This window comes from Amblyomma americanum, chromosome 9 (assembly GCF_052857255.1).
Source record: "Amblyomma americanum isolate KBUSLIRL-KWMA chromosome 9, ASM5285725v1, whole genome shotgun sequence".
NCBI classification, from domain to species: Eukaryota; Metazoa; Arthropoda; class Arachnida; order Ixodida; family Ixodidae; genus Amblyomma; species Amblyomma americanum.
This window is the reverse complement of record NC_135505.1, coordinates 114,790,680-114,812,618: the sequence shown is the minus strand read 5'-3', so window position 1 is coordinate 114,812,618 and position 21,939 is coordinate 114,790,680.

Here is a 21,939-nt window from a genome sequence, read left to right as displayed (position 1 = left end):
GTCTCCGACCTTTCCTTCTTTTTCTCTCTTAGTCCCTTTCGGTGGCCGAAACGTTGTTGCTAGGACTCCACTAATATTTCTTCCAGTTTCCCCCCTGCTTGCGTCACTGTTCGCTGCAGCTTTCAAACGAAATGCGATAGCTTTTTCTGGACCTGATACAAATACAAATACAAGATGCAAATACAAATACAAGATACAAATACAAGATACAAATACAAGATACAAATACAGGATACAAATACAAGATACAAATACAAATTTACTGATACAAATACAAGATACAAAGGCTGATGCAAAGAAAAATTACAGAGAGGTGACAACGAACGAGGTAGGAAAAGGCTCAAAATAAACAATGGGAGTGACCTTTAAAACAGCTAATTTTGGTGGTAAACACACCAGGACTACGAGAATCGACTCGGGGCATCGGAGCAACGCAGGCTGTCACAAAGAGTTGAAAAGAGGGCCGTCGGATATGTATGGATATGCAAAAGAGACATTGAGTTCTATTTTTGAGTTTAGCTAGGAAAAAAGGGTCGGAATAGCCTAAACCTTAGTTTAGGCGAGAAAATAGAACCCGGGCTGGAGGATAATAACGAGTGACAGAGCGCAATATAATACGAAGCTCGCGCGAGAGCGTCCAGAAATTTTTTTTCAGAGAAACGCAAATGCGGAATGTTGGGCCTGTTTCGTAACTGCGTGCAGCCTTGAAAACAAGTCAATTGTGGCTGCCGTGTTGGCATATATGCGCTGTTTCTAATAAAAGAATACGTGTCTCGATGAAAAGACCCAGTCATACTCATGGCACTGAAACCTGCTACAAGAATGTGCAGTCAGTCCACGGCTTCTAGCTTTGTTCGTCTGTAAAGGGTTAGAATAGATGTTTGGGTACAAAGACAACTCTGGAAAGAGAACTGTTGAATTGTCGTTGAAATGTGTAGCCCCGTGACAATAGCCGCGGCCTTCTATTGTAAGAGAAATTCAATTCACGCCAACTCTGGGGGAAGCTGAAATAACAGGGAGGAGCCCGAAGCTCGATCCGTAGATTGAATGAAAAGAATAAGTGAATGCGAAAGCAGAAAAGGAGGACGTTTAGATATTCGGCACAACAAATGATTCAAGCAAGGCTCTATTCTGTGAAAGATAAAAAAAAAGAAAAGGAAACAGTCGGCAAACGTCACAAACCCTAAAAATACGATATGTGAAACGCTTTAGTAAAAGGGGCAAACTATTTTAAGCACGAAAGCACGCACCAAAGAATAGATATATATTCACCGCCATGTTCCGCATTTTTTATTCGCCATTCAGGTATTTTCAACACCAAAGGGATACTTCATGCTGCTTATTCTACGCAATACTGTGGTTTTAAGATATACGTTTGTGCAAGTTACGCAAGTACGTCTGCTTTTTACACGTCACGTGTTTATTTTGAGCGGAATAAAGCACTTAATAATGCGCTCAAATTTTTTTTTCTTCCAAGCTGCGTATAGGGCTCTATGCTTTGGTGGAAAAATTTCCCTTACCATTTATTCATCACACGTTGAGATGTGCTGCCCTAGACATAAAATATTCATCCTTAGTGACATGCAAGTCATTTTGATGATTTCATTGCTGCAACCTTTGGCTTAATAAAAATTTGGCTTACACGTAAAATAACTGACACGGAAAAGAAAAAGGTTCCTCTACAGGCAGCACTAGCCAAATTATCTAATCTTAATTATGCCATCAGGAAACTCATATATTTGTTGTAAAACTTAAACAATGATACAAATTCGATCATTGTAGAATTGCAAAAATTATCGAACAGCGCTTCATGATGCGACCAACTTTTGTTGCTCGGCGTACTATAAATCGGCAAATACGACCACTGGCACGCAGAAATATCAGCATATTTTCTCGTGTAAGAGAATACGTCATCATAATATTTACAGCTCTTCAATAATTATGCGTCTAGGATGTCACTGTACGTTAGAAGGTGTGCTACGGCCACATACCAAAATCTGTGGTTAGTCAGGAAACTGGGAATGTAACTACTGAACTTTTGGCTTGAGTCTTCACTATTCATAGATATTTCAAGAGATAAGTGGATCGAAATTTCAGCTGTTTAACTTAATTGTATTAAGAGATGGCACGCATAGAAGCGCCAACATTTTAAGCATTAGGCGCCCAGCCAAAGAGCATCCACATTTATCCCTGCAAACCTAGAAGACCCCCTCGCTGTTCTTAGGAAATCCGATATCTCGGTACTCGAGTCAAGTCACCTTACTAACACCTTGGCACAGAGTCAATAGAGTTGAGGCGAAAAGAAGATATCTGTAATCGCCCGAAATATGAAAGCTAGCTAGAAGTCGTAGCACAGAAGCATGTTGCTCTAATAGAGCATTTTTCGGTTATTCGGTTTCTTTGGCGGCTCCATTAAATCTCGTTCTTTATATGTAGTTATAAATATTATATATGAGAAGAGCCACACGGCCGAAAGCATTTGTTTAACGCGAAAAAAAAAGTTTTTTCTGAAATTTTACTCCGGCACTTGCTAGTCCATCTTCGTTGGCCTCATAGTAAAGCAGCCAAGCCCCCCCCCCCCCCCTTCTATCGTATACGTGGGCTCTGAGTGATTGTTCCGCCCGAGCACTTCGATGCCTTTCTTCCGGGAGAGTTCGCGTGAATTTAGGTCACGGTTGCACCTGCATATGCTTGTTTGTGGTCTCCTCTTCCTGTCAACCACTCTCACAGTGAGCGATGCATCATCAATCAGTGAAAGTGTCCCTTGTTCTTGACTGATTTTCCCAAGAAACTGAAAGGAAACTGCGTACCTTTGCACGTCGTAGACGAGTGAGAGACACTTCATAACAGTTCATACTAATTACGAATGGTGTTGGAATATCATGCTTAGTTAAACAAACTGTCAGAATGGTAGCGTCAGCTAGCCTGCACTTACTCATCGAGGCCTGATCGCGTGCGGGGTCTTCAGCGTTTAGTAGGGCTGATGTTCTGCATTAATAAAAACTTCCAACTTTCACCCGCTTCGTCTATAGTCCCGCCAATCATTTATCAACTGAAAACCTATCAGATTGTTCGGCCTTTCCTAGAAAAAGCAGTGACATCGATGGTCGCTCCGCGCCTGTCCCGAATCACACACAGGCCCACGAAGAACACCAAATGACCATGTCCACCATGTAAGCCCACGAAATGCATTGTTGCAACCGGAACATCCATCCCAGCCGCGCCCACCAACACTTCTCCGTAAAGCCCGACGCTGTTTTTAAACGCTACTACTGTCGGATACAACTCAAAAACGGAGAGGCTTGTCCTTGTCAAAGGACCTCCTTCCAGCCAATGGCGTCGGCGAATTCTCATTAACCTGCTAGCGTGGCAGTGCAGGAAGGAACTATCTCCTTTTGTCTGCTTCCAGCCAATGACTACAGCCAATTGTCATGAGCCTGCTATCGTGAAAATATGCATGCAGGGAACTATCCCCTTTTGTCTTCTTCCAGCCAATGGCATCGGCCAATTCTCACTAACCTGCTAGCGTGACAATGCAGGCAGGGAACTATCCCCTTTTGTCTGCTTCCAGCCAATGGCGTCGGCAAATCATCATGAACTTGCTAGCGTGACAGTGCAGGCAGGAAACTATCCCCTTTTGTCTGCTTCCAGCCAATGGCGTCGGCCATTTCTCATGACCCTGATAGCGGACAATGCAGACAGGGAACTATTCCCTTTTGTCTGCTTCCAGCCAATGGCGTCGGACAATTCTCATGAACCTGCGAGCGTGACAATGCAGGCAGGGAACTATGCCCTTCTGTCTGCTTCCGGCCGATAGCGTCAGCCAATTGTCATAAACAATTTAGCGTGACAGTGCAGGCAGGGGACTATCCCCTTTTATCTTTCACTCCCGGCATTGTCACACTAGCAGGCTAATGAAAATCGGCCGACGCCATTGGCCGGAAGTGGATCCTTTGACCGGCAAAAGCTGCTTCGTTCTTGATTTGCATCCGACTATAGTTGCCTTTGTTCCAAACCATCTACGTGTGCCACAAGTGCCGCCATCTCCAGGATGAATCAGGAACCAGGAGTCTCTCTCTCTCTCTCATGGTACTCCACCGCACTCTAAATCACCACTCAGGGGGGCCGCTGGCCCCTTCCTGCCCGCCCTCCCTCCGTTTGTGGGCGTGATGAATTTCGGGTCGGGCGCTGCGGAAATGGAGTCGGCCGGCCGACCGCCTGACGAAAGTCGCTCAAGGTCTCCCCCGCTGACCGCAGCAGCTTCGCTTGCAGGTCAGCCCAGCTGGTCGCCGCTTCGGCACAAGGGGCGGGGCTGCGGAAAGCGACTCAGTGACCCCGCCGCGGTCGTCCTGGCTGGCGTTGTTCCTCCACAACATTAGTTTCTGCGGGGCTAGACAGGTGCGTTCGCCAAACGGATCGCGTTTGTTCGGCACGGAGAGGAATGACTCGTGGCTCCTCCTCTCCCTCAAAGAAGAAGAAACTTGAATTGTATCAGGTGTATAGGAAGCCTACGCTGCCTAGGAGGAGCTGGGACGCTTCGGCTCCTTAACAAAAAAGCTACCGCCTACAGCCACTTGTGTCGCGACAAAAGAGGAGTGCCGTTCTGGACTGCTGTAACCGTGCGCCTGACTTATGGCGTTCCAAGATTTGGCCCAACAAAGTGTATAGTAGTGCAGGCGTACGCCACATTCGGCTTCTGTAGAGCGTAGGCGTTCATCTTCACCTGGCTTGTCTAACGACGCTTTCCTGCTTTGACTTGACGCTTGATGACTGGCGAGGGACCGGATTTATTTATTTATTTATTTATTTATTTATTTATTTATTTATTTATTTATTTATTTATATCAAGTACTTACAGCGCCCGTGATGCATTATTGTAGCGGCGGTAGCGACATATGATATAATAATAATAATAATAATAATTGGTTTTGGGGGGAAAGAAAATGGCGCAGTATCTGTCTCATATATCGCTGGACACCTGCAAAGCTGATATCCCGAACGCGACATAAGAAAACAAAAAGAAATGAATTCATAACTAGTTGGCATCAACGCTAACAGGCACATAAAATTATGATTTCAATAACTAAGAAATGGGTACGCAAGCCACGTTATTTCGAAGATTATTCCAGTTAAGAATCTTGTTACGGAAAAATGAGTACTTGAATGCGTTAATATGGCATTAAGACATCTTAATCTTTTTCGCGTTGTCTACTCTTTACGATATCTAATGTGCCTGCTTTATATAACTGATTTTATTTATACGGGTACATTCATTGTATATACTATGTAAGAACTTCACCCTGCAGGTTTAGATGACGCTCTGCGAGGGCCTTAGACTCTGTTGTGCATCGTAGCTGAAAGCGAGTTTACTACTTCTATCAGCGAAGGATTCGCGATTACGTACTGAATAGGCAGAACTCGTGTGACCCCGCGCGATGTATGGTATTCTTTTCGCTTTGAAACAATTTTTTCAGCTCTCAACCTCCGTTCAGGTGCATAACACCTAGAATCAAGGCGCGCAGAACTTTGAAAGCATATTCTGAACAGTTTCAGCAGGATTCCTCTTGAGAAATGTCCCACGGTTTTATTCCGAATAATCTTCGATTTTCATTTTTAAACGACAGCTGGACACATAAAAGGACGGCGGCATGCGTGAATGAATGTATTGATTTTGTATGGCACAGTGAACACTTTATGGGACAAACAAAAGATTGGAAGCCAGATTTTGTCCCACTCCTTTAATAGACTGGAGAGCCAATCAAATTGATTAATTTGAATCATTCATTCACTTAATCACCTGTAGAGTTTTTCTCTATTTTGCTTTTTGGTTTACTTCTCGCGCGATACAAACTTGTGTTTTCGCGTTCAGAAAATTCACTTACCTTTTTGTTTTTGTCTGTCGCTTCCTATAATTCGGCAGTAGAGTCCATGCCACTTTTGAACCTCAGTTAAAGAAAAAAATCAGCGCTGCTCTATACACACTGATCTCCCTAAGTACACAGGCTTTCCCTTGTCTTGTGATCGGCTTCTCTCAAAATAAATTATTAAGAAGAGGGGTCTTTGACCCCATCTCATGCACACAAGAAACACTTTAGGAAGGACAGTCTTCGGCCTAGCCGCGGCTGCGCCATCAAAACCAAATCACTATCATCTCTTAATAAAGGCGACGACCTCCAGAACCCTCTCCTCCCAGCCACCTCATTATCCTAACGAAGACTGATTAGTTGATAACAGATGCCAGGTACGACCTAATTAGAAAGACAAACGCGAAAACACGCGTACATAGACGCACACACGCGCACTCTGTTAATTGCCAGCGCATCATTATTCATAGTGACAGTGGGTGAAGAATCGCGCACTCGAAGGAATCGTAAACACTCCCGGCATCGCGCGGCGAGATTCGCGCCGCTAACGAAAGCCAAAACTCGGTGCCAAGTGCGGAGCTTCATGCGCCAGTCGCCCGCCGGTCTGCGTTCCTGAGGGGCTCCACCGTGACTAAATGCGACGCTTCATCATTTTCGTGCGTAGCACCAGCGACGTGGAGGGAGTCGCGTTTCACGAGTCGCCAGTACGCGGCGCCCACGACCGAGTGGCGACGACGACGCGACGACCGCGGCCCGAGGAACAAGGCGTCGCGTTCAGCTTCCGCGCCGGCGACGAAGGGCAGGACTTGTAGGGAACGCCGTGGTCAGGCGCCTGAGTGCCGGCTGTGCAAGCACACGTCGCAGGGTTTGCGGAGAACAAAAAAAAAAAAACAACGACCAAAGAAACAGAGGAACGCCCGTAGGATTAATAATTGTGGCCGCCCTTACAAAAATTTCTCTATTCCATCGGCTGTCCGTAGACTTCTGTCTATAAAGTCCATAGACTGTCTATAGACAAATCCTAGAGAATAGTCTATAGGCAATACAAATTCCATAGACAATCTATATACGATCTATAGATTTATGGCCATACACTTTCAGTAGACTTTTGTCTACAGACAGTCTATAGACTATGAATAGAGAAAAAGAAATATCTATAGAAAGGCAATAGAGTTGATGTGATGTCTATAGACTGTCTATAGACCATATTTATAAGGGCGGGCAGCGCAAGAAATTAGCCTTTGTTAGAAGCAGGCAGTTAATGAGCAGGCTAAGATTGACTGTAATTGGTAGGTGCAGTTGGGTGATGTTGATTGTGGTCGTTGACCTCGAGAGCCACAGACGATGTAACCTGCAGAAGTTTCAGTCAGTATATTCTTGGCTAAAACAGGAATTGAAATTTAATTGGAACACGTAAGGTAATTTAAGTTTTATATATTCATTTTATCCGCTTGCAACTAAAGGATGGAATAGGCTGGACCCCTTTTTCACTACTAACATATCATTGCCGAAATTTGTGACACTCGTAGAACTGATCCTCAATTATTAAATCATGTTTAGCCAGAAATAGCAGACCACACACGTCACTGTATAAAACAGCATTTGTATGACTACATTATTTACAAAGTATAAGTGCACCTTTTTCTGCCAGATATGCTCTATTGTCGGGCTTCTATTTCCCGTTATGTGTATTTCTCTTTCATACCCATGTAATTAAATTTAAGGGTCATTATGTTCGAATGTGAAGAAGTCTATTGACATTACAGTTTGTACGTTTTTATTATATGCCCACGCTGTAAAAATACCAATGGGACCGAGAGTATAAGAAATAAATAAATTTTTGCTTAAACTAGGCTGGCACGAAGTGTCTGAATGGCCAGCTAACACAAGTTCAAAATCTGCTGAATGCTGATTTTCATTTTTTTTTTCAACCAGCGCTGGGAGGCAGGGACTGTTAGGACGAGACTCATACTGGTCCTATCAGTCCGTGTCTCCGAACAATGCATAGCCAACTCGTTCAACAAGCCACTAGGCTTAGATGCTATTAGACCTTGTTTGTGAACAATGCGAACTAGTTAAGGAACGAAACACCGCGTACATTTCAAAATTAGGTGGTGGGAGTCGTACAGAAAAGAACTTCCAGCCTTCTCTCAGAGCCGTGCAGTGAAGTCAGCAGCGGCAGTTTTATAGCAGTTGCCCATAAGTAATTGCATTTAATGCTATTGGATTAGAATTGTCGTTACACCAGAACCCTGCCGATGTCCGAGACGAAGTTCGCTGGTTGATTGAGAGAGGTCGCGTGACCTTCTGACGTCTTCGCTACTAGCCCTGGTGGGCCACCCTGATTGGTCGAGAGATGTCAGGTGACCTTGTGACGCCCATCACAACCTGCCCACAGTGGCAACCTGCCCAGCATGGAAGGGGCAAATAAATTAATGATTGGTCTAGAGAGGTCACGTGATCTTTTGACTCCATCACGACTTGCCCACGGGGTCGCGAGCAACCAAAGTTCCAGACAGCGGCCTAGGTAGAGAATCTAAATAAAAAATCAGAAAAAAATATGATGTCTGCAATTGTCGGCGCCTTCGCAAGATAGCGGATACCTACTTGGTAGTCCGTATATGGCAGTTGATCAACCGACGATTGCAAACAAGCTGACGCAAACACACGCAGGAGTTGCAACAGAAGCTGAGCCAATGTAAAACCTAATGCTACCGCATTCCACTCTTGAGTTAAATGAAGCGTACCCTTAGTACTTTGGTTAAACTTGTACCAGTATCTGCATATCCCTTTTAGTAACGGCGCAACCAAATTTGCGCGCAATTTGTTTAGTCTTGCCTTCCCTTCCTGATATTATAAGAGGGGCCTAAAGTGGCTGGTGCTTATATTGGGAACACTATTGCAATAACCCACGCAGGTCCATATGAAGCCATGCAAGAGAAATTAACACCGAAAACCCACTTAAGGACGTACTCCCGCGCGTTTCACGTAAGCGCCGGCGAGGTTCCGCAACTTACGTTAATGCATTACCGTGTTTTTTTTTTTGCACGCATCAGCGTTTTCGAAAGGGGTAAGATAAGAATTATTTGAATAATAACTTGTCTTTACAGAACTGAGTCAAAAAGAAGTACAACTTACGACCTTCAAACAATGCACAGTGATTACTTCGAGGTATCTGAAGCCAACAGATTTTGGATTTCAACACAGAGGAAAATTTCGATTTTACTATTTAGGAAATATTTGAAATGATATTTCAAAATATGTAGGTTCTCCTCCGACAGGATCATAATTCGTGGCAGGAGGGGCTGTACAAAAAGAATGTACGGCATCTTAAGAATCAAGTGCAGGAATCTCATACGAGAACAATATAGAACGCCATAAGTTATTAAAAGTAAAAAGAATCAAGTTCTCATGCGCACCCAAGAAGTCGTTGAAACCGCGAAGCTTGATGTGACGTCAGCGCTGTGCCGAATGCGTGAGCGATGTCACGCGCAGTCTTCACGTTCGCGCCGTTGCGACGTCACGATGGATCGAGCTTTCCTGGAGCTCACATATAGTCCATTCAGAAGAGCGTCTTTTTGAATGCCTCTCGCCTGGGCTGGATCTCCATTCACCAGTAGAGGCCCCGAAAGAGTCACCACTTGTTTTCATTCTTTTTTCTTTCTTTTCGCACCACGCGAATGCGCCCGTGTGAAAACGTAACTGAAATCCCATCGCTCCATTCGGTTCAGCTGTCGCTGTAGACGCAGGCAATAAAGGCAATAAATAAATGAAGAAAAAGAAACTAGTCTGCTCGATACTGCCAAATGGTTGGCTTCCAAGAAGTCCCCTTAAGTGAAAGAGCAAAGGGTGCTTTCATGAGTAGTAAGCTCGCTGATACACAAGCTGCGCATAATTAAGCTAAAAGAAAAATTGCATTTACACAAAACGCTTATGGAGCGCGATGGTCTGACACGTGCGCCCAACGACGAAATGTTATTTGATCGAATTCAGAGAGAGGTTTTCCGGGTTCGTGAATTTGAATACGGCGGTCACATTAGGATGACGCTGCCGCAGCAAAGGCTGGTCGTAGGCGTCAATGAACCTAACGGCCCCTGTGAATCGTTTTTTGGAGCAAGGCAAAAGAATGATGGGTAGGATATGTCGCACTGCACGTATTTAATAAGTTCAAGAGGGAATCGAATCAATGAATTTTAGTGACTCATTCGCTCAGTCACCAGCTGAGTTTGCATTGTTGGCCTGAAATCAATTTTCCAAAAAAAGGTCTTGGTATTCGCGCTTGAACAGATATTGAGAGCCTCCGCTTCAGAGGATCACTTCAAATATTAAAAAAAAGTCGCATGGTAAGACGTTTTGTCCTAGTGTGCTAGTGTGGCAGTTAAATGAGAAGTTCGAAATAGACCAAGATAAACCTTGATCTATTTGGTCACGAGAAAAAATTGAAAGAAAGAAAACAGTGTTCAATCGCTAGAAATTATTGTGCTAAGCGATTTGGGTTTCTTTAACATGGCCACGCTTGTTCTAAGGTTACAAAAATAATATTTTAAATAGATGCCGGCCGTTAAGATGCATCTTCAATGCAGTTTTTTTGTTGTTTTTTTTTTCAGTTAAACTATAACGTGTTTTTCAAAAAATATTAAAGCTTCATTTATAGTTTGTTTTTTTGTTGCGCAAATATGCACTTCGGCATAGTGAACATTGAACATGGAATTAATATTGAAAATCTAATCTCCCCGCGCTGGAAATAAAGCGAACTCCAATCTCTGCATGTTTCTCCTTATTCCTTTGCGATCTTATCAGCCAATTTTCCTGTCAGCAATTACCAACGGTATAATCAAAAGACTGTGCGATGACACTACCATTAACGATGCTAATCAAAGAACGCGGCGAAGCTATCAAAACAGCCTCCTGTTCCCGAGTCAAGCGTTCGCGTATTGCCTCTCCTTTTATTGTTGTTTGTTTTTCCGGCGGCAGTCATCCCGAACATTGCCCCGTCGGAACGAAGGCATTGACGTCGCTTTGGGAGTTCCCCGCCGCGTTATTCCACACGGCAGGTCTCTCTCGAACGCGAGGTCGACGGGCATCGTCCTTTCATTGAAGCGCCCATCGTGGTCGTATCTACTCGTCCGCCCCCATACCTCCCACGCGATCATCTGTGCCGAGCCCGTTGGCTGGTGCTCAATGAGACGCAGTTAAAAGGGCGACGCAGAGAGACATGGAAAGATCCGTGTATTAACGCTATAATCGCGGTTGGACAGATAGTTATGTTTGCGAGAGTAGATTGGAACACTGGGGGGGGGGATGAAAGGAGGCATAGGTGGGCGTCAGCTGAGTCACGTGATTCGAAGGCTGGAGAACTCGGGATAATCCCTATACGAAAATAAAGTAGGCGTAAACGGGACGCTTTGAGCGTAGTGAGACAAATCCTGGTTAATTCCCCTACGTGGATGCAAGACATTCGTGATAGGCCAACAGAAATCTGATGCATAGAGGGGACACCGAGTAGACGAATGTAGGTGCTAAGTAGGTGCTCAGTAACAGCAGGAAAATCTAAGCGATGCACATAAAAATGTACAAATATGATTTAAGAATGCCCGTGGGAACTGGAAAAATGGCTGGGACACTGTGTCGGAAACGCGCAGTTTAACGGGAAAAGCAAAACAGTGAGCATAGTTGTTATACCGTTTAGCTTGTGGAGTGGACATAATTATTTATTCAGTGGTTGTGCCACCAGCTGTCGCGTTAAAGTTAATCTACGGTTAACACAGAGCTATACTTCTGCACCGAGTGTGGGTAGTACACGATGTGGACGGCGTTCAAAATGACTTATTAGGTCATCACCTCTAAACAGCTACTTTTCATAAAGCAGTAATTATTGCTGTGCTATTCGTGCGCCATTATTCTGCGCAATATGAAACTATAAACACAGTTTGTAACGCGTTAATATAAAATGACATACACTGTATAATATCTTTAGTAACATGTTCATTCTTTTTCCTGTTACCAATATATGAGCGGTCGTTTCTACGAATGAAAATCTTCATTTGTAACAACTGTAACCACTCCCGTGCAGAATTCCTGGGTTTTTCACGGAATGCCTGCTTACAAATAAATATCTGGATGCAAAAAAAGGTCCGCCCACGAGTAGTAGAGGTAGCTTTTCTATCTTTATGTGGGCAGGCTTTCTCCCTCATTCAATATGTCCACGTTAAGTGCGCATTTAGGGCCAAAGGAATCTATCGGCGCCCTCCAAAATCAGTGGGCGGGAAATTGAGCTCGCTAGCAGAAAAGGTCGCTGAAGAGTCATTAGAAACGCTTCGTGTGAATCCGCTCACTTGAGACGCTCGGAGTCTTGAATGAATTGAGTGGCACGGACGAGTTTCAAGGAGTAAATATGCCTCACCAATGTCCGAAAAGTGCAGCTTGGAATAGGCAGCACTTGGAATCAGTACTCTGAGACGGTTTGTAATTACAGAAAAATAATCATTAAACTTGGAGACTGGTTCGAAAAACCAGTGGAACGGAAGCTTTGTTTTCGCGCATGAGGGGCGGGAATTAGTTCTTCTTGCTGGATTAAAAAAAATCGGGCATACAATTAAGCTCAGCCTTAGGTATATGACATAATGCCCGTATAGGCGGAGTCAATCATTCTGTACTTCACATTAATAGATACCTGGGAGCCCGCATGCAGCTTTCGGCGCAGTGATGCAGCGATTGAGCGATCTACCAATACTACAAGTTCTAGTAACGGTGCACTGCACTGCGATGGCAGGTTTCACCATCGAAGAAGCTTGTTCGACCCAGGTTGCTCTCCGTGAGCAACCTCTCGCTGCCAATCATTAGTTTAACTGCCACCTTCCACGATGGGCAGTTTGCTCAAAATCCTGTGAGCAGGTTGTTTGGTTTAGGTTTGTTTGGTTTAAAGGGGTTTAACGTCCCAAAGCGACTCAGGCTATGAGAGACGCCGTAGTTAAGGGCTGCGGAAATTTCGACCACCTGGGGTTCTTTAACGTGCACTCGCATCGCTCAGTACACGGGCCTCTAGAATTTCGCCTCCATCGAAATTCGACAGCCGCGGCCGGGATCGAACCCGTGTCTTTCGGGTCAGTAGCCGAACGCTATAACCACTGAGCCGCCGCGGCGGCTAGGTGAGCAGGCTGTGATGACGGTACAAGGTCACGTGACCTAGGTGGACCGCCTGGGTTGCTTCTCTAGAAATGTTTTGCTCACTCTCAACGATGCCGACCCTGGCGACGACGAAGGCCTTTCTTCGATACGGGCTCCTTAACGCTGTCGCGCTCTTTCTGCCTCTGTGTCTTCCTGTGTTCGTTCCCTTCCGCCAGTCAACATTATGATGAACCAACTAGCCAAACAGCAAGTACTTCTGCGTTGTTTAGACACATGAGTGGTACTTTCCAAACGCTGTTTACCTTATGTTAAGTCGATTCCCACATATGTGATGTGAACGCTACTGCCTTGGAAGGAATCACTGAAGGGAGTCAATAAACCAAATCAGGCCAAGCAAGGCGTTACAAAACACAGCCGCAAAAGAGCGTAATAGCGATCTCTGCTTCGTTCTCAGCTTTTAGTGTCAAGACGTTTAAGATAACTCATATCAGTTCTGCCTTTTTATCAATTTATGATTTTGTAGTTAAAGATCACTCACTATACAAAGAACTTCAAAACAAAGTCTCAGAGCTGCTGCACTGCGAAAGTGACCGGGCAACGCAGTTTTATTCTCAACCGTACTGTATGCAGCCCTTACGACACTCCTAAAAACCGAAAAATATCTAAAGATGCGGACCAGTGTTATCCTCACCTCATACAGATTGAAAGATTAAGGGATTCCATAACTGCTCCGGTACACGGTTAAGAAGCATTCCTCGTTGCTTCACTACTTGTGGAGAGGCTGTACATGCATTTAGTTTTGTGAAGGAGAAAATAGAAGTTGCGCAGCGTATTGACGCGGTTTTCCCTTTGTGACGCGCGGAGTTTCATCTGTGCGCTTTAGTTCTTGTCTTTTCTCGAGTTGGTCCCCTGAATTATGACGCCCTGGTTGTTTGGGAATTCATCTCACTTGCGACATTTTATAGAACGCGCGAGGGTGCTATGTGTGCTATGAACTTAGTTTGACTGCTTAATTTAGTGTGTCGCTCTACCTACGTTTCGCGCCCGAAAATCTGACGGCTACGAGCTCTCTTACAAAGGAGAGGATGATGATGACGACGACGACGATGATGATGATGATGATGTTGTTGTTGTTGATGATGATGATGATGTGCATTTTCAGGGTGGAATGGCATCTGTGCCCAAAGAAAGCCAATGCACAAGATGCTTCCGTCTACTCAAGGTGGGGTCAAACACCTATTTCTGAAGCATTTCACCCAAAGATACGGAGCACCACGTTAAAGGAAAACTTTTACTTACTGTACTACCTGTGGGTACGTGGCGGCATTGGAGATCGAAAGTGAAATGAAAACGAGGGACAAGCTATATCAACATTTCCTTCATACGCGATCAGCAGATGATCTTGTCCAATTTAAAAAGCATCGTAATAAGCTAACAAAGAAGTTGCGAAATGCACGATCAGCATATTATTCATCTTTGCTGGATATTGAGTGCCGTCAAAACAGTCTGCTATGGTCGAGGTTGAACACCATCCTTAATCGTGGTCACTCGCATAAGCCTTCATTGAAATTACAAGTTGACGGAAAAGAATTATCCGGTGCAGAACTAGCTGATGCTTTTAACAATTTTTTCACTAGTATCGCTTCTGCTCCCTCTATATCCTCTCATGCTAGCAAATACGTTTCCACTTATATTAACAACACAGTGTACCTTCAACCCGTAACAGTGGATGAAATCATGTCCGTTATACAAGCCTTAAAGAACTCTAGCAGTTGTGACATCGATGGTCTTCAAGAACGCCCAATCAAACATATAATTGATATTATTGCTCCCATCCTCACCCACATTTTTAATATGTGTTTAGAATCAGCAACTTTCCCAGCGAGAATGCAGTGCGCAAAAGTTACTGTTCTGTACAAAAAAGGAGATTGTAATGAGCTGGGAAATTACAGGCCGGTATCTATTTTACCGATCTTTTCAAAGCTGTTTGAAAAAGTCTTGTATTCGAGGATGGCAAATTTAATTGAAAAACATAATCTGTTAACACCACACCAGTTCGGTTTCCGTAAAAACAAATCAGTTGAATTAGCGTTGCTAGAGCAGAAAGAATATATATTAACGGCGTTTGAAAACAAAGCAATAGTTGTTGGCATTTTTGTGGACTTTTCTAATTAAAGCCTTCGATTTAGTTAACCATAACATTTTGCTGGAAAAATTAAGGAAGTATGGAATACGAGGACAGGCACTAGCTCTTATCAAATCCTACCTATCCAATAGAACTCAAGTTGTGAAAATAGGTGCCTTTACATCGAAAGCTAAAGCTGTTAGTTGTGGAGTGCCGCAGGGAAATATTTTAGGACCTTTACTTTTTAATCTCTATCTGAATGATATCGTCACTATTAACCCTAAAGCAAAATTTATTATTTATGCAGATGACACTAGTATTTTTTTGCTGGGAATGATATTAATCTTCTTGTTGAAAAACGTAACAGTGCAATGAAATCCTTAGAGGAATGGTCGAGAGTAAATGCAATGAAGGTAAATGAAAGCAAAACAAAAGCGATTATATTCAGGCCGAAAGACAAGCACATACCTCAGCATCAAGATATTATAATAAACTCACGATGCATCGCTTTAGTCGAGAATTTCAAATGTCTGGGTGTCACCTTTTCCGCAAATATGTCCTGGGATAATCACGTCGAGCGTGTTCTAAGCAAAATAAGTCAAATAACTGGTGTAATGGGTCGTTTAAGGTATATCCTTCCCACACGCATCAAACGTTTGCTTTATCATTCACTCTTTCAGTCACACTTGAACTATTGTCAATTAGTATGGGGAGACACAACATCTACTGATATAGAACACATCCCCCTGTTACAGAAAAATGTATCCCCGACACACATATAATGCTTCTTATACTGCTTCCACCTCAACTTTTTTTAGCACCTCTGGTGTAATTCCAGCTCACAATCTCTATAGATATCGCTTAAGCCATGTATATAAACAAGAAATCCACAGGAATATCAACAATATACGTAACCTATCCCAATTACAAGACAGAACTCCAAGTTACCTTACAAGACACTTCGAGGATTGGTCAGTACCAATGTCACGTTCAAGTTACGGGAAACAGTGCCTTAAGTACACAATACCAACGCTTTTGAATTATTATAATTCTGTCCGTTTTGACCTCTTCATGGCAACCCATAAGGACCTCCGGCAGATGTATTTGGTTTCTATGTAATGTTATCTAGCCTTGCTGTTGCTTTCGTCTGGATTTGTAGAAGTGAGTTCCGCTGTTGTTTTCTGTTCTTTTTGTTTTCTGTTGTTTTCGTTTACGAGTACTAAGTCTGTATCATATTAAATATGTATATGTTTGCATATCAAGAATATGTTACGTGTTGCCGCCACTCTGCCAAAATAGGGGATTGTGGACCCGTCAAGCTGTCCAAGGACAGCTTTTTTTCTACAATCCCCCCATCTGTATTTGATGGCAAATAAAGATTTCATTTCATTTCATTACCTACCGCATGTGAGGCGGATGCTTAAACCACTAGGCAACCGCTGCAGTCACTTAAAGAGGAACTAATAATAAGAATTTATAATTGGTTTTTAGGGAAAAAAATGGCGCAGTATCTGTGTCATATATCGGCGGACACCTGAACCGCGCCGTAAGGGAGGGGATAAAGGAGGGAGTGAACGAAGAAAGGAAGAAAGAGGTGTCGTAGTGGAGGGCCTCCGGAATAATTTCGACCACCTGGGGATCTTTAACGTGCAATGACATCGCACAGCACACGGGCGCCTTAACGTTTTTCCTCCATAAAAACGCAGCCGCCGCGGTCGGGTTGGAACCCGGGAACTCCTGATCAGTGGTTAAAGAGGAACTAAAGAAAGCTTTTTCAGTCACTTGTCAAGCGGGTAAAGCCATGCTTCCTAATTACAATGAAAGCAGATAATCTCCTGGCAACCGCATAATTCCCCTTCTACAATAAAGGGACTTCGCTCTGACGCAAAGAAGACCTCCATGGCCTTTTTGGTAAGTTAGCGCGTTTCGACCCTGAAAGACTCCTATAACATGAAGCCACAGACATGCTGAGCAGTGACAGCAAGAAAATCCCAGGCAAGCGTAGTACAGCCATCCCGCCATGGTAACTCAAAGCAAGTGCTGGAATGAAGAGGTTACCGGGCTTCCCATTGGGTGGCTCGTCTGCCCGCATTTAAAATCTTCGCGAAAAAGTGGCGCCACTAGCGACGCCCTTGTAGGAAGGAGATTCGCGCGGGAAACAGCGAGGAGACCACCATGAATCATGTGATTTGCAATTCGCTTCGTATGCGTCCTGGCATATTTCGACTTCTCCATGTTTCTTGGTGGGAAACAAATAATAATAATAATTGGTTTGGGGGGAAAGGAAATGGCGCAGTACCTGTCTCATATATCGTTTGACACCTGAACCGCGCCATAAGGGAAGGGATAAAGGAGGGAGTGAAAGAAGAAAGGAAGAGAGAGGTGCCGTAGTGGAGGGCTCCGGAATAATTTCGACCACCTGGAGATCTTTAACGTGCACTGACATCGCACAGCACACGGGCGCCTTAGCGTTTTGCCTCCATAAAAACGCAGCCGCCGCGGTCGGGTTCAAACCCGGGAACTCCGGATCAGTAGCCGAGCGCCTTAACCATTAAGCCACCGCGGGCGGAACAAATGACAGAATATCTGTCTGGCATATTTATGTTCTTTTTGTTGTTACATTAGTTCTGATATTCGCTTTCTGGGCTGTTTGATGGGAAAATTAGTTTTGAGGGAAGGAAATGGCGCAGTAACTTTCTAACTTATCTCGGTGGACACCCTAACCGCGCCGTAAGGAAAGGGATAAAAGAGGGAATGAAAGAAGAAAGGAAGAAAGAGGTTCCGTAGTGGAGGTCTCCGGATTGCACTTCCTAAGTTTTTAGGCATGCAATGTGATGATGATTATGGATTTTTATGGCGCAAGGGCTTCTATGGATAATGAGCGCCATTTAATGGCATGTAATTTTAAGGCATGTAATGTAGAGCACATTTTGTGTGTGCCCCTTTTAGTGCCACTACTTCACTAGGTCAAACCAGCTCACAGAATTTTTATGAAGCTTGAGCTTGAGGGTGACCTTTGCCAAATCATACGTAAATAAATAAATATTGCCGAGTCTTGGATTCAAGCCCACGCCACCGTGAACCGATCAGCTTCGCTGGCCACTGCTCGAGAGCGCTGTGGTATCGCCGCAGCTGATGGCGCCTCATGTTAAATTGAAACGCACTATAGCGCTTTGCATAGTACGTCGTCGTCTTCATCAAATAATACTTCTATCAAACTAATGTTTCCATCAATGCCAGACGTGCCGACGACCCAGCAAAGCAAGACCATGAGCCAACGAGGCTGAACACATGCTTCCGCCCGTCGGCTTGGCTTAACTACGTACGTTAGCACCCCACCACTTTTTTCTTACTCAAAAGTCGCCAGTGAGCACTTTGATCAAGCTCGGTCTAGTATTTCAGTCGTGACAGTGCCCTACGGGGTATCAAATGTCCTCATTGCTGTACTGCTACGTTTTGTGCTTTCTTTTCTGAATATCACGCTGCAGTGCGCTGTAACGACTGCTGTCAGCCTTGCTCGATTTGCTTTATATTTTATTGCTTTATTCTTGAGGGCCGGGTGAGGTGCAAGTTATTGCCAACCAACATCGTCTTAAGTCCACGCTTTGTGCTCCTAGAGCTTTTCGGACAAGTTGTTCTACATTAACTTTTTTTTCCATTATTGCCAGAACCACAATAGTCCTTGTTGCCTTTGTTCGTTTCGGTTGTGTAAGCGAGGTTGTAAATTATATATTTTCATTACCTTTACCTAACCATTACCTGAACCTTAACCTTTTCATTACCTTTACCTAAACGATATCAACGCAGTAGCAGTGGTAGCAAGCCAGACGGGTCTAAAGCGTAATCGATCCTCACAGTGCTGACTCCCTGCGCTGGAATTTTTTTCACTCAGAGGAAGTGAAAAGGAATGTAAATAAACAGAAAAATTTATAGGTATACTAACTTGAAGCTTGGGTTTAGGATGCAATCATAAATTCTTGGTTCTCGCATACTTCTTGAAAAGGAGACCCCGAGCGCAGACTGCGTTCGGTGTCTCGTTTTATATCGTCCGTTTTGTCCTTTCTGAACTTAAGCGCTCCCTTATAATAACGGACGGCCAATTAGTCGTTTTTAAACCACTACTGAAGAAAACAGGTTGCTACCTCACAAATGATTACCACTGTGCTCACGTCACGATCATTCGAAAAAAAAAAGCCGATCACTCGGCATAGGGGGCTGTCTTCACAAAAACATCCGGCAACTTCCCAACGGCGCGCTAACGGGATTACCGGCGAAGCCTTATTTGCATAATCCCCGAGTGACGATGTTTTTGATTCGTGAACTGAGCACAAAACGTCAGTGGCCTCTATGCCCAACCTCTTCTGAACAGGCCGTGTTTAATTTGCTATTTTGCTTCATTGTTATTCATTTCATATCGGAACGCTTCATAATCCTGTTAGAACAACCACAGCATTGTGGCTCTTCAAGGCAGTCGGTCAGGGCAGAAAAGAAACGAGTTGTAATTCCTTCCGAGACTCTCCACCCCAACCTCGGAGTTTGAACATTTATGATCGATTCGTACAGAGTAGTGGCCCCGATATACGATGACAACACGACTACTAATCTTCTTTCGGGCGGAAATTCCGGATTACGATTTCCACGGCGGTGCTGTAGCTTGCACGATGCTGTAGCACGCACGGACTTCGAAGTATCGTCTTATGCAATCCTACCTCGCCTATTTCAGCACCGCCAAACAGAAATATGGCATGAGGCCAGTTTGTTTGTTTGGTGATACTGTCCTTACAGGAGAGTAGCAGTAACAAGTGTACAACAAAAAGAAGAGGTGCTCTATTGTCAGACGTTGCAATCTGTAAGACACGTATCTAAGAAATATTGGATATCAGAACTTTCAACAGCAGAACTTGAGCGGGGGGGGGGGGGGGAGGGGGAGGATGTTCTACAACTTATCTCTGTCTAGAAAGTTCTAAAAGAAATTCGGCAGAGACACTTAACCTCCTTACGCATGGGAATGCGAAAGCATTACTTTTCCAGGGTGCATCGACCACCACCCACACACACACACGTATCGCACCATCCGGAATGCTGTACGACAAACGGTTGCATCCCAATTTTGACACTAAATTGCTTTTCGAGGAAAGGAAATGGCGCTGTACCTGTCTCACATCTCGGTACACAATTCAACCCCGCCTTAAGTAAGGAAAGAGGTAGTCTGCGGAGGCATACAACTGAAGGTGCATATGTCGTCTGTTCTAATCCCTGTCGCAAGCTAGCCTCCAACTTGATTGCCACTTGTAAGCTAGCAACGAGAAATCGTATGACATCACCCGGAACGCTATGCGACAAACGGTTCCCTTTGTCCATACGCTTGGTGGCGCCTGTTACGGCCACCAAGAACCTTCGCGGAATGAGCATCCTTCCAAGTAAAATGATTTTGTGCCGTTACCAGCTGCATGTGCAGCATTGTGTGGCTGGTTTCAAAATTTTTATCTATTTATTCTTCTCGATCAATAGAAAGAGCTACCTTTTGACTCGTGCGAAGACGTTCTCGACCTGGTAATCGACTGCTTGCAATTTTTTTGTCATGACGCCTCCCTAATATTTCCCAATACGAAAAAAGCACGGTGGAGATTTGAAAAGCAGGAAGAAAAATTCTGTGCATTTCTTGTTGTTTTTAACAGTATCGAAGCACAATATTGAATACATTCATCTTGTGGACAGCCGGTCTTTTTTGGGTAAATTCGAGTTGTCTCTGGCAAAGGCATGTGGATGCGAATTAGCGAAGAACAAAGCCGAAGATTATGACCCGTAGTTTTGAGCAATTCATGCCTGTTACCGCCACTTGCTTTCACGAAAGTTGTCAGTTGGGAGTTCCAGCTAAACACTAATGTAACCTTCAATCCCCCACCTAAACTTTAAGCATCTGCATCTCGGGACCCTATACGCTGGCATCATCGCGTAGCCTGCTGAGTATGCTAGACAGATTTTTATGAAGAAACTGGAGAAGGAACATAGCAGTGAAGAGTGAAGACTGTTCCATGCCCATGTAAACGATAAGTCTCATGCAGAGTTATTTGCTTCATAAATACACCACATACACAATTCTGGACAAAAAGGATTTTTGAACGAGAAAGAGTTTATGGGCTCAATATTTTTCATTTTTTGTAAGATTTCAGTATAACAATCAATATTTCTTCAGATCGCCCGTCGGCAAGTTTGAATTTTTTTGCTATTAACGTTTTTGCTATAGTGAAAAGAGTTCCCCATTGGTATTCTACGGTAATCTTAACTGATCGATGTGAGCGACTGAAACAATATAAAAGAAAGATTTTACTGCACGTCGGAGCAATTGACCTTTACCTTCAATATTTCTATCCCAGTGCGTTACAGTTTTCGAATATTTAAAATTTTTGTCCAAAAATACTAGACGTGGCTCAGTTTGCAAAAAACTTGCTTTATACGGAAATGGTTAACTTACTAAATATTTAGTAACCTCGCGTACGCACATTAGCATGCAATCTACTGTTTTTGCTTAAAACTCTACGTGTTTACAGACTAATTGCCAGAAAAAAGCTGCACATTGTGTTGACTGTAAGCAACTTTGGTTAGAGCGAAATGGCTCATTTATCAACCGGCAACGCCGGCACTGGCAGAAACGAAACAAGTCGACGGCCTCCGGGAATCAAGTGAGGATCGCATTAGCCGCTTCGTAGCTACTTTTAACTCCCAATGCCAGGCTGACCTCTGGTTCGAGCGTGGAGGGAAAGGAGATTATTTTACTAATTACACGACACCGGAGTGGGTTCAGTGGCATTGCAGCCGCTT